Below are 13,175 nucleotides of genomic sequence, written 5' to 3' on the forward strand. Positions count from 1 at the left end.
GTCACAGTAATAGGCCTTTTTCAATGTGTTGGGGGGCTTTTTGCCTTCATTTGATAGGACAGTGAACACTTTGACAGGAAACGAGTAGGGAGAGAGAGACAGGGAAGGATTGGCAAAGGACCTGGGTCAGCCGAGTAGCAGACGAGTGTCCTACCATTAGGGCCAAGGTAGGGCCAGTGATAGGCCTTTTTCAGGCAAACGATTGTTCTCTCTCTCTCTCTCTCTCTCTCTCTCTCTCTCTCTTTCTCCATCGCTCTCTCTCTCTCAGGCTCTGAGCAGGTGTAGTCTGAAGCATGCTATGGCACTCTGGCAGCTCCTATCATGCTGCGCCTCAAGAGGGTTAGTGTGTGTGTGTGTGTGTGTGTGTGTGTGTGTGTGTGTGTGTGTGTGTGTGTGTGTGTGTGTGTGTGTGTGTGTGTGTGTGTGTGTGTGTGTGTGTGTGTGTGTGTGTGTGTGTGTGTGTGTGTACACTCTCAAACTAGTGGTGTGTGCATGTTTGTTGGGCTCTACACTATAAAAAGGATTTCCCTCATATCCCCTATGTATCTCCCTCAAAGACTTAGGCCTATAATATAACACTCTGGGAAACTCACAGCATGTGTTTTAAGGCTTTATAAACTCACAGCATGTGTTTTAAGGCTTTATAACAAACACCTTAGGAAAGGAGATGTATTAATCTGTGCACTTCGCCACTGATATTAAAGTTGTACAACCGTAAAACAATGAATTAAAGTGTCTTAAAAGCAATGGAAACAAGAATGGTTACAATATTGCCTCCATATTGTCTCATATTTTTCGTCTTTAATTGTGGCATTGTAAACAATAGAAGGGTGGAAATACAAAGCAAAATGAAAACATCAAGTCAAGTCAGCTTTTTATGTCACTTTCGTCATATGCACAAGTCATACAAGGAAAATTAAATTAAAAATTACTAATTGAAGTACTTATAATATGATTCTTCCTACACCATGAGTAAGTTATATGAGTGGTATTGTGTGTTACGGTAAGTGTGTATTCAGCCTCCTCCTCATCACCTCTTCTCTCGTTGTCTTCTCTTCTGTTCTCTCTTCATCCCCCCCATTCTTCTCTCTCTCTCTCTCTCTCTCTCTCTCTCTCTCTCTCTCTCTCAGGGTTGTTTCTGATGAAGTCTTCGCAGCCGTATCCCGGTCACCTCTACTCCCCGCTGTTGCAAGTACTCTCTGAGCTGATAAAAACACACAACACACCAAAGGTTCACACATGAATCCACACAACACACCAAAGGTTTACGCATCGATCAACACTAGTAGCCCATAGTGTTATTGGGAGCAGTGTCTCACTTGAGGACGGCCAACATATAGGCTACATACACAGAAAGCAGTAGTCATACCAAATATATATATTTTTTAATCATAATATATTGGCCTCCTCTGGTCATACTGACCACCAGCTGCAGAGTGCAGTAGTGATGCTGTCCTGCTTTACTGACCACCTGCTAGCCTACAGACTCCAGTAGTAGCTATAGTAGTAGTCCTACTTTACGGACCACGCGTTAGCCTACAGACTGCAGTAGTAGCTAGCCAGTAGTCCTGCTTTACTGACCACGCGTTAGCCTACAGACTGCAGTAGTAGCTATAGTAGTAGTCCTGCTTTACTGACCACCTGCTAGCCTACAGACTCCAGTAGTAGCTATAGTCCTACTTTACTGACCACGCGTTAGCCTACAGACTGCAGTAGTAGCTATAGTCCTACTTTACTGACCACGCGTTAGCCTACAGACTGCAGTAGTTAGCTAGCCAGTAGTCCTGCTTTACTCACAGGCTTCAGGATCTTCTCCTCAACTTCAGTCTCGTTCAGACGCTCAGCTGACGAAACTGCCATATGCATGCCCACGACATCCTCTATAGAACACACACGTGTATTGAGACACAATCAACATATAGCCCTGGTCCCACAACATGATATATCGGGAATATAGCACACAATTGTACTATGGTCAACAATGTTTTAATAGTCATCAGGGTGGTGCAACCACAACTAATGCAACTACGGATTAAATTTGTTTTTATTGTTTTTACTGGATTAGCCATTTATCTGCCATTACGTGCGCAAAGAGCATACATACACACAGAGATGTTACTCAAGCTCCCCCCAGTGTATTAGTGATGCCATAGCAGCAGCCCTCCTTTGTCTGCCATTTCAATTATGACATTATAGCGCCAGTGTGTCACAAGCTTTGATGCACACACATGTTGTTACCAATGATGTTGCATTTTATGTGCCGCTGCATTGAGTTGGAAATCAAGGTAAGGTAAAGGTAAGGTAACTTGATTGATACCCGAAGGTAGATTTGTTTGCAGGTAAAAAGTAAAAAAGGCTTACAACATCACCACACAATACAACAATACACAGACAACAAGACAGGAGAATAAAAAAAACAAACATTAAACAAATAGACAGAAACAAAAACAAATGCTCCAAATAGAATAAGGTAATAAATAAATAAATAACTAGGTAGGACTATATGGAGGATAGGGTAAAGTTCTATCCAGGGCGTTAACCCTATCCAGACCGGGGGGGGCTAAAAGTGCCCGCACCAACTTTGATTTTGATTTGATATTAGGTTTATCATTTTTGTTGTTGCCATGGCAACGGTTTTCTGACAGGTACGCCTGACCAAAAAACACTGATCTAAGTCTCATCATCATCATCACTTTTCATATTTTTTTACATTTTCATTAGCATCAGACACCCTTGTGGACATTTGAAGTGGTCTGATGCACATAATAAGCAAAATTGATGTGCATTACCCAAGTTAGATGGAAAATACATTATGGTGACATTTTGGGCAATAAAATCAGGAAATGACGTCATGATGTCATAATGTCCAATAATGACACCAAACTGATGTCATTCATAGTTCTTTGGCTGAAGATCATCCCCTCCAGGTTTGGTGGTCATACGCTATTCCAGTGACGTGCGCTGGGATTTATGGCTGGTGAGGCAACTTTTTCAATATCAGATTTTCAAATAAATAATTGCCAAATAGGCCTACCGACAAGTTCCATATGTCATAGCAGCTTTCTTAACATAAGGTAGGCCTACATATTTTGACATAAGCTTACTGCATTTCCGCAGAGAAAATGCTATTAGATCTCTCTCTCTCTCACACACACACACACACACACACACACACACACACACACACACACACACACACACACACACACACACACACACACACACACACACACACACAGGATTCAAACAGTGGTCTCACATAAACCACACAGCACCAATGTGGACAGCAGAGCAGAGCAGAGGAGAGGAGAGGAGAGAAGAGGAGAGGAGAGGAGAGAAGGGGAGGGGAGAGGAGAGGAGGAGAGAAGAGGAGAGAGGAGATGAGAGAGGAGGAGAGGGGAGGAGAAGAGAGAGAGGAGAGGAGATGAGAGGAGAAAGGAGGAGGAGTGGAGAGGAGCTCAAGGAGAGGAGAGGAGAGGGAGAGGAGAAGAGAGAAGAGGAGAGGAGATGGGAAAAGAGAGGACAGGAGAGGAGATGGGAAAAGAGAGGAGAGGGGGAGAGGAAAGGAGAGAAGAGAGGAGAGGGGGAGAGGAGAGGAGAGGAGAGGAGAGGAAAGGAGAGGAGGGGAGGGGACAGGAGAGGAGAGGAGAGGAGAGGAGGAGAGAGGAGAGGAGAGGAGAGGAGAGGAGAGGAGAGGAGGAGGGGAGGTGATGGGAGAGTAGTGGAGAGTGTAAGCTCCTTCACAGCCCACTGCTCTCACACACACACACACACACAGGATTCAAACAGTGATCTCACATAAACCACACAGCAGCAGCAATGTGGACTGAGCATCACGGCGGATGCTCAATTAAAGACACACAGGATTCAAAACATGGTGTCATATAGACCGCTGAGCACCACGGCGAACAAACCGGTGTGACAGCTTTTGTGATACGAACTGGATTCTCGTGCAAATGTAGGCCTACATCTACTTGTACGAGGCTACGGCAAGCGATGTGGGACAAAGGTGTGGCAGGAAGCGAATGTCAACATAAACAGATATTACACACGCTTCGATATGGTCACCAAATATTTTGGGACTGTCATTTCTGTTATGCCTACACCTTGGAATTAAATCAGAGTCTTGTAGTTACACGGGTATATTTGATTTACCTCAACGGTACCCTGTACTCAACTTTACAAACAGTTACCGGGCACATGAGAATCCGGTGCCCATCACAAAAGCTACCACACTGGACAGAATCACGGCGGATTCTCTCTCTCCCCACGGGTCTCACAAACACAGGCTTCACACACATAGGAAATTGGTCTTACCTGAACTCGTGCATCAGGTCCATGCGCCGCTCTTTTCCTTCACTTTGGCGTTGTGCATGCTAACGTTACTTTAGCCGGTGCTGTTCATCCAAAGCCCCAAACGTCGCCCCAAACGTCCAAAGCAATTTGGCATTGAATATGAGTAGCCGCGAGGATTTGTGTTTCGTGAGGCTCCTTAGTCCTTAGTAAATTGTTAAGTCGTAAAATCCCATGCGAATGGTCTTCCACACATTCTCGCCGGTTGCAAACAAGACACAGGGGAAACAACAAATATTTTCTGCAGTGTTGTACCACTCACTTTGAAATGATCGGGTAGTTATTCTGACCGGTCACCTGAGTAGCAAACCCTTCAGCTCTGTCGGTCCTCCATTCTTTATCACATATTTTCCCCTTGGAAATCCAACTTTGAGAATGCTCTTAGTTTCGTTATGAAATCCACTTGTAGCAGTCAAAGTGAACAAGCTAGCCAACAACACCGACTGACTGTATTGTGAACTTCAGATTCGCTATGACGTAACTGTCCAGCAAGACTCAACACCAGAAGGAGTCTGCGGCCAGGCTACTGCTCGCCTCACCATTGTATCTTTCAGTGGGCGTTATGCCAAAGCGTCCAGAGTAAAGAAATGATAATCACACGTAGAAAATATTTAAAAAATATCAGGAAATGAGGGTACACCATACATACTTCTATTAAGTGTATAAAAACGTTTAATACAATATTACCAGGTTGCATTCATAGAACGAGCAACATGGCGCATGCGCGCAAGCTTGTTAACGAGGGATTGCGCAATCCGGGGTGAGGCCAGTTCAGAGTTGGCCCAAATTCAGCGTATTCGGAGCAATTTGACATGAAATGGGCAAATAGTACGATTTTGGCCACGGAAATGATTGAAAATGAGTGAAACTGTTTAAATACTGCTCAAATGGTAGTTATGATGCAGATGCTCGAAAACAATAGCTGTTATTGTTACTATTATTCACATTAACTGCATCTCATCATTCTCATCTGGAGCTGGTGAGGCCGTGCCTCCCCTGCCGTATTGGAGTGCACGTGCCTGCGCTATTCGGTTCCTAAGTTATGAGGGGGGGTCAAAAGAGCCCCCCTCCGGTCCCAGGAATGCCAAAAAAGCCCGGTCTGGATAGGGTTAATAGCTTAGGGGACAAAACTACATCTATACCTTTTAGTTTTGCACATAGGCCTTTTAAACCTACGGCCAGAGGGGAGATACTGGAATTCACTATTCAGTGCATGAGACAAAAGTGTGAAATAAAAGTTAAATGGTGCATGAACATGCAGAACATGGATGAAAATCATGCAGGTCGCTATTTGATTGATTGATTGATTGATTGATTGATTGATTGGGAAGGGCACTGGGTGGAAATGCATATAAAAATAAAAGATAACTAGAATGGGCACTCGGTAGAGCGCAAACCTTCGCCTACGCCGCTTATTTTTTTCTGGCCATCTTCAGAGTGTGGGGCGTAACATTCTCCAAATTTTGGTGTTAGCTTCATTTAAATCGGACCGGAATATCGTAATATTACATATTTGGCCCAGTCTTGACCTCTTATTCAATTCCGCATGCACACGTTGTTCTGGCATATAGTGCTTGGCAAAAAAAACGTTTTTGACCTTTTCGTGACCTTGACCTTGACCTTTGACCCAATCACTCCCAAAAAGTAATCGATTGTTCCTTGGGTCATGACCAATCATGCCAGTAAATTTCATAAAAATCGGCTGAATTTACGTTTTTGACCTTTTCGTGACCTTTGACCTTTGACCCTTGACCCAATCACTCCCAAAAAGTAATCGATTGTTCCTTGGGTCATGACCAATCATCCCAGTAAATTTCATAAAAATCGGCTCAATGTACGTTTTTGACCTTTTTGTGACCTTGATCTTTGACCTTTGACCTTTGACCCAATCTCTCCCAAAAAGTAATCGATTGTTCCTTGGGTCATGACCAATCATCCCACTAAATTTCATAAAAATCGGCTCAATTTACGTTTTTGACCTTGACCTTGACCTTTGACCTCTGACCCAATCACTCCCAAAAACTAATCGATTGTTCCTTGGGTCATGACCAATTATCCCACCAAATTTCATAAAAATCGGCTCAGTTCTGTCTGAGTTATACGAAGTACAAACAAACATTTTGACCTTGACCTTTGACCTTTGACCCAATCACTCCCAAAAACTAATCGATTGTTCCTTGGGTCATGACCAATCATCCCACCAAATTTCATAAAAATCGGCTCAGTTCTGTCTGAGTTATACGAAGTACAAACAAACAAACAAACAAACATATTAACAAATAAATAAATACACAGCGGTCAAAACATAACCTTCGCCGACTTTGTCTTGGCGAAGGTAAAAAGAACCCACCTCCCTGGGGCAAAGGTGTGGCCGTAGGTACATCTAGTTGGGCCCGAGGATACGAACCTGCAAATGGGTGAAGAACATGCAAACTGTACTAATGAAGGTATTGCTCAAATAACATGTTATTCAGATTTCTTTCTGTTCGAAGTGTATTTAAATTAAGACATTTGTGTGACGATTTAACTACATTCCTAATATACATGTAGTATATGCCATATGTTTTTGTTAGGCTATTATATTTTTTTTGCCAAATTTACATCCTCATAATGGGCTAATAATTCATAATGGGTCATGTGTAATTGCTGTACTCTGTGCTGTGTCATTCAGATTGATTATGATTTAATTTGCCATATAGGTTGTATTTTGTTGCATGGGTTTTTAATGTGCTTTAAAGTGGTACTGTACCACACTATTTCTGGAAATAAACTGTACACATTCCCTTGACTTCAGTAACTGAAAAAATGAGCTAGCTGGTCCCATTGTATTCAATTATACAGTATGTCACAGAAGTGAGTCCACCCCTCACATTTTTGCAGATTTGTAAGTATATCTTTTCAGGACAACATTAAAGAAATTTCACTTCGACACAATGATTAGTGACCTCTTTACCTTATATATAACTGCTTACATTTCTTGTTCACTCACAAAAAATCAAAATACAGCCATTAACTTTTTACAACATGTAACAAAAGTGAGTACATCTCGGGTTAAAATCTAGAGAGTGTCTGAGAAGGGGCCTTGTTGGCCCGAAACGTCTTGAAATGAATAGGGATTAAAAGGGAGGTCATCGGCAGGCCCGTCACTTGGTTTGAGAGACAGGGGGGGCTTAGCCCTAGAGGAAGTGAATGCGCGCGCTCCTGCTAAGGTTTTGTCTATGAATTCATTATTTTAAGAAATCCTGCACACTGTCCATTCCACTAACAAACTTTAAGACATTGTTTCGGTCCTCCGACCTTCTTCATGTTGTATTAAAGTTTGTTGGTGGAATGGATAGTGTGCAGGATTTCTTTACACTTGAATGACAACCCCACTGGGATAATATCCTACGCACCTGCCCAGCTACAGAGGTGTGCAAAAGCGTCTTCTTAAACAATTATTTTAAGAGCACCATACCAATTTTTAAACACTAGTTACAGTGGATTTTTTTAAATTCACATTTTAATGAACATTCCTTATATGTAAGCTAAACAAAACATTTCAAAATGTTTCAACTGATTAATATTATTATGTTATGTTATGAGTATTATGTTATTTCTGAGAGTGTGGAGATTATCATGATCTGCTTCAGTTGTCACAGTAGGTACATGTTGATATGTTGCATGTCTCTTTAGGTGTAATTCAGATTTCCTATGTTGACGGCATTCATGCATCCCCAAACCATGTCAGTCCCACTACCATGCTTCACTTTTTGTAAAACTCACTTGTTTCCCACCACACATGGTTAACACCATCTAAAGCAAACATTTTTATCTTGGTCTCAAGAGAGATGAATAGACCAAGGATATGGATCCCTGGAACCATGTCATGTGGTCTGATGAGACCAAGATAAACACATTTGCTTTAGATTGTGTTAAGCATGTGGATGTGTTAAGATGTGGCCTATTACACATCAATCCACTTCTGATGAAAAGGTCTGCTTAGAGTAAAAAGAGAAGTTCTTAAAGTCTGCCTCCTCAATACTCACAACTGAAGTTGAAACTGAGGGAGGCTGGAACGACCCATCGTCCTGGAACATTGATGTTGCTGGATGTGTTCAAGTTTGCCGTGTCAATAGTGCCATCGGGAAAGCAGTCGTTTATAGCCATAATAGGCCGACTATTATTTGAATATCCAATCTGAAGAAACATGGGACCAAAGGGTTAGCTTGAAACATTTTCATCTAAATCAAAAATAACATTTAACTTTTGATAAATAATTACAATAATACACCAATTTATAGAAATAACCATAAAGGAAAGCAAATGTTTTGTCATCTCACCTGCCAGGGTTCATCTAGCTGTATTGGTGAAATCTCACCGTAGTTCATGAAGAAAAATGTCAAGTCACCGTCCGAGATCAGAACCACCTGGAATGTTGCCTCCTGAATGTGAGGCAGTCCTGTGGTGTGCTGGTATGCCGGGGTCACCGAAGTGGTATATGAACCCCTGTAAAACACGGAGACAGTCATATAGTGGCATTATGTGGGGTGACATCAGGTAATTTGAGCCACTATTTGGTAAATCGCTTGGGAAAATAACAAAATAGCATCTATGTATTGTCAATGTAATTAAGTTGAATAACAACTATCTTTCATAATTTTGTGTTGGAATTATAAAACATAATAACTACATATACAGTATATCACGAAAGTGAGTACACCCTCACAGTTTTTGCAGATTATCTTTTCATAGGAAAGCATTACAGAAATTTCACTTTGACACAATGATTAGTGACTGACATTTTAACAACATATTTAACCGCTTACATTTCTTGTTCACTCAGAAAAAAAATAATACAGCCATTAATGTTTGAACATTGTTGAACCATCTAAAGCAAATTTGTTTATCTTGGTCTCAAGAGAGATGAACAGACCAAGGATATGGATCACTGGAACCATGTTGTGTGATCTGAAGAGACCAAGATAAACAAATTTACTTTAGATGGTGTCAAGCATGTGTGGTGGTAAACAGGTGAGCTTTACAAAAAAGTGTATCCTCTCAATAGCCAAGCATGGTAGTCGGACTGACATGGTTTGGGGATGCATGAATGCTGTCATCATTGGCAATCTGGAATACACCTAAAAGAAACATGCATGTCAACATGCACTGTGACTACTGAAGCAGATCATGATATTCTCCATAGGATTGCATTCAAATCTCACACCAATCTATTTAAGCCAGATGCACACTCAAAAAGTTCAATGCGAGAAAATTTCGAAACGCACACCAATGACCTCCCTTTTAATTTCGAGACGATTAGAGTCAACATGGCCCATTCTCTACCGGATTTTAATCTGGGGTTTACTTACTTTTGTGGGTACATGTTCAAATATTAAGGGCTGTATTAAGGTTTTTTTTTCAGAGTGAACAAGAAAATTAAGCAGTTAAATATGTTGATAAAAGGCCACTAATCATTGTGTCAAAGTGAAATTTCTGTAATGCTTTCCTATGAAAAGATATACTCACAAATCTGCAAAAACCGTGAGGGGTGTACTCACTTTCGTGATATACTGTATTTAGGTCTTGAAACTTTTGCTGTGCCAACCATTTTGGAATGAGCTTCAGCTAATTTGACCCACCTTATCAGGTAAAATGAGCCGGTTAAATAAAAAAGGGAAAAAGCCATTAATTCATCCTTCATTTTAATGCTGAAACACAATTCTGTACAGCCACATGTCTATGACGGTATAGCCTACTGCCTATGCTATTACATTGCCTGAGTTACACTTCCTAGCAATCTCAGATCTTGGGAACTGTGCTCCAAGAAAAAAAATACATTCATTAATTTGCTTGTTTCTGTAGGATACGTATTGAGGAAGTGAATGTTTTTCGGAATGACATGTAGGTTAAATATTTCATGCTGCTTCATTTACTGTCGTCATGCTGACGTGCATCGCAACAGCAGGGTGATATAAGCATCACATCATTTTCTTGTGTTATATATTCAATATTTGACACCGGGAGGATGACAGTTGTCGGGATGTTTGTACAAAGTAGAAGAGCACTACAACTCCCAAAAATACACAATACAGACAAAAACAAGCAACTCACAAAATACAAAATATCCACAAAAAGCAAGGCATAAAAGATTAAGACATAAAAACATGTAGGATATGAACCATACAGACATAAAAAATATGCAGGACATAATCAAAACATGCAAGCAAGACAAACAGAGCTCATCGAAATGACAAGACATTTGCAACACCATACCAGACAACACAAATACACAAGACTCAGCAAGAAAGGCAAGAGAAAAACATAACTTTCAGGGCAACAGGATAGATACAGGTTCAAGCACACATGTTAAAAGTCGGTTAGTGGAAAAAATACCATGCTGTACAAAACACACAGAGATTAGGACAAGCAGGCTAGAACTGGATAGCAGGAAAACTGAAATTAGGATATAGACACTATAGACACCAGGCATCCCTTACGATTACAAACAATACTACACAAAAGGGAAGTGAAGAATCATTTTAACCATAATATGGAATTGCGCCACCCAGTGTATGGTGAGATTGCTTACGGATGTTGCATAGCAACGTTCTATTATTCAAAAAATGACCGGAGAGTTAACTAGAGTTATTATATGGTGTGACGTCATCGGTCGAATGCTCCATTCATTTCAACGGGGCTCCCCAACGTTCGCACGTCTGTTATTTTTCGATAACGGACGGGTTGGTCTATAACAGACCGCTGTCAATGGCAACAAGACTTTTCACTGCTAAAGCGACTTTTCAACAAGACTCTAATCAGCTGCTGTGATAGACAACACCTGTTGTCCTGGCTACCTAGCTTTTGCCTAGCGGTGTTCCACAACGGCACTGTTTTGTTTTGCGCAGCAACAATCTTTTGACATTAAAAACTATAATAGACTTAACATTAAATAGGCCTAAAGAAATGTCCCCGCCATGTGTGAATCATTTAAGTATATCCATATAATAAGCGGGTTAACTTTCGGCGAGTCGGTCGCTTTGTGGAATAGCAGCACTCCGCTCCGCGTCGGGGTCTAAAGATTCTCTCTGTCGTGCTGCTATTCCACGGTAGCGACCTTCTCGCCGAACGTTAACCCCTTACGTAACACACTATGTTCTGTACAGTGCCACCTCGCAGAATGCCATTTCCGCAATTAAAACAAAGCGATGCAGTGCGATGACAACCATCACACTTAGCCTATTGTATGGTAGAGTTACATGAGCATTTTTGATTCAGCTGTTATATAAATGGTCCACTAAAAGTCATCACACATTTTAAGTTCTGGACATTGTGACTTTTAAGCCTTCTCCTAAACAGATTATGGCAAACTGTTAAGTACTGCTGCCTTATAGTTAGCTTTAGGTAAGTTGTGAGTGGAAGAGCCCACATTTCAGACATTTTTGACAATACAACATTAAAACCTCATGGCCCATGAGACAGGCATTCCCATCAAAATCAAAATGTTATATCTAGTTGTTCCACAGCTTGGAGAATGCGAGTAACAGCAATTAGCTTTAAAATGTCATTACTCTAACTGTTGTACCTCTCGCATGTAGAATGGGTCGTACACTAACTCTCACATATGGACTTTTGCCTTTTCCATGACCTTTTGGGATTGCTAACTTACACCATTTGTCTCAGAATACACCAGTCTGACCCAAGTGACCACAAATACCCAGGTCGCAGTGAAGGTCACGTTGGGGAAGTAGGAGTTGATGTCTCGAGTTGCAGTGTGAAGAACATCACCTGAGGTGTACTCCTGATAGGAAACGTTTGTGTACAATTTGTATGTGGATAATGGGTAGATAACATCCCAGTGAGATCCTGTCCCAGAGAGAATATCCCCGTCCAAAAGGATGAAACTAGATGTAAATACCTGAAAAACAACAAAACATATTTGGTAAGGCTTCCTGCATTAACAATAAGGTTAATGGTCTTGAACATGTGCAGGTGAATATTAAACAATTCTTACATTAATTTCCTGGAACATGCGATTGAAGTAAGGGAGTGGCTGTAGCAGGGTCACCTGTTGGTGACCAGTCAAGAAGGAATCCCCTGCAGCTGATCCAAATGGATACAATGCATCTAATGGAGATAAAACAGTCACACCAGTTAACTTAAAATACAAAGTAAAAAAAACACACAAAAAAAACAAAGTTTAACCAAATGTGCTGTAGGTAGCCATACAGCCATACAGTGTGATAAAAAAAAAGTTAATAATGTAATCTCATATCAGGCAGGTAAGATAGTAGTAAAGGGAGGGGCCTACCCTGGGCATTGGTGCACACACCTGTGGGAGAAATAAGACATTAATCATAACTATACACACCATGACACATTAGCAGACATGGCTTGCAGTTGAAATCTTATCAAATCTTACCGAATGTGAGCATGAGAAGACACAATGAACCTGACTTCACCATTTTCTCTGGATTAGGCCTACTCTGCACCTGGATTCACGGTTTTCAAATGAGCTGTGAAAACAATAGGTAGATACCATGCATGTTGTGTTACTGCCTTCAGTCAAATAGCTGCAGTGCTTTTTAAATTCTATTCCAAACTTTCATAGAACCACGACGACTTACTCCAACACAACATGCCACGATTAAATAATAAATAAATTGATTGTAGTTTAATATTCTGAGAAATGGTAAAATGCTGCACACACAGTACTGACTGTCATTATGAGATACCATCTCTTACGTCATACATCTTACAGGTACAAGAAAAGGGATTGGATTTCTGCATGAATTGGGCAAAATGTGCTCTGATCTTCATCAAAGTCGTCACTCTCTGCTAAA

The 13,175-nt window shown here is 41.1% G+C and overlaps 2 long non-coding RNA genes across 2 annotated transcripts; both read right to left on the reverse strand.

Moving 5' to 3' along the window:
• Positions 1-507: 507 nt before the first annotated feature.
• LOC134462779 (uncharacterized) lies at positions 508-6,760 on the reverse strand. The gene is made up of 3 exons (XR_010037575.1): positions 6,704-6,760; positions 1,798-1,880; positions 508-1,204 (listed from the first exon to the last, which is right to left on the reverse strand). It is a non-coding gene; the product is annotated as an uncharacterized LOC134462779 (long non-coding RNA).
• A 5,609-nt stretch (positions 6,761-12,369) lies between these two features.
• Positions 12,370-12,877, reverse strand: LOC134462784 (uncharacterized). The gene is made up of 3 exons (XR_010037576.1): positions 12,755-12,877; positions 12,644-12,664; positions 12,370-12,459 (listed from the first exon to the last, which is right to left on the reverse strand). It is a non-coding gene; the product is annotated as an uncharacterized LOC134462784 (long non-coding RNA).
• Positions 12,878-13,175: the final 298 nt, after the last annotated feature.

Source organism: Engraulis encrasicolus, chromosome 2 (assembly GCF_034702125.1).
Source record: "Engraulis encrasicolus isolate BLACKSEA-1 chromosome 2, IST_EnEncr_1.0, whole genome shotgun sequence".
Lineage (NCBI taxonomy): Eukaryota > Metazoa > Chordata > Actinopteri > Clupeiformes > Engraulidae > Engraulis > Engraulis encrasicolus.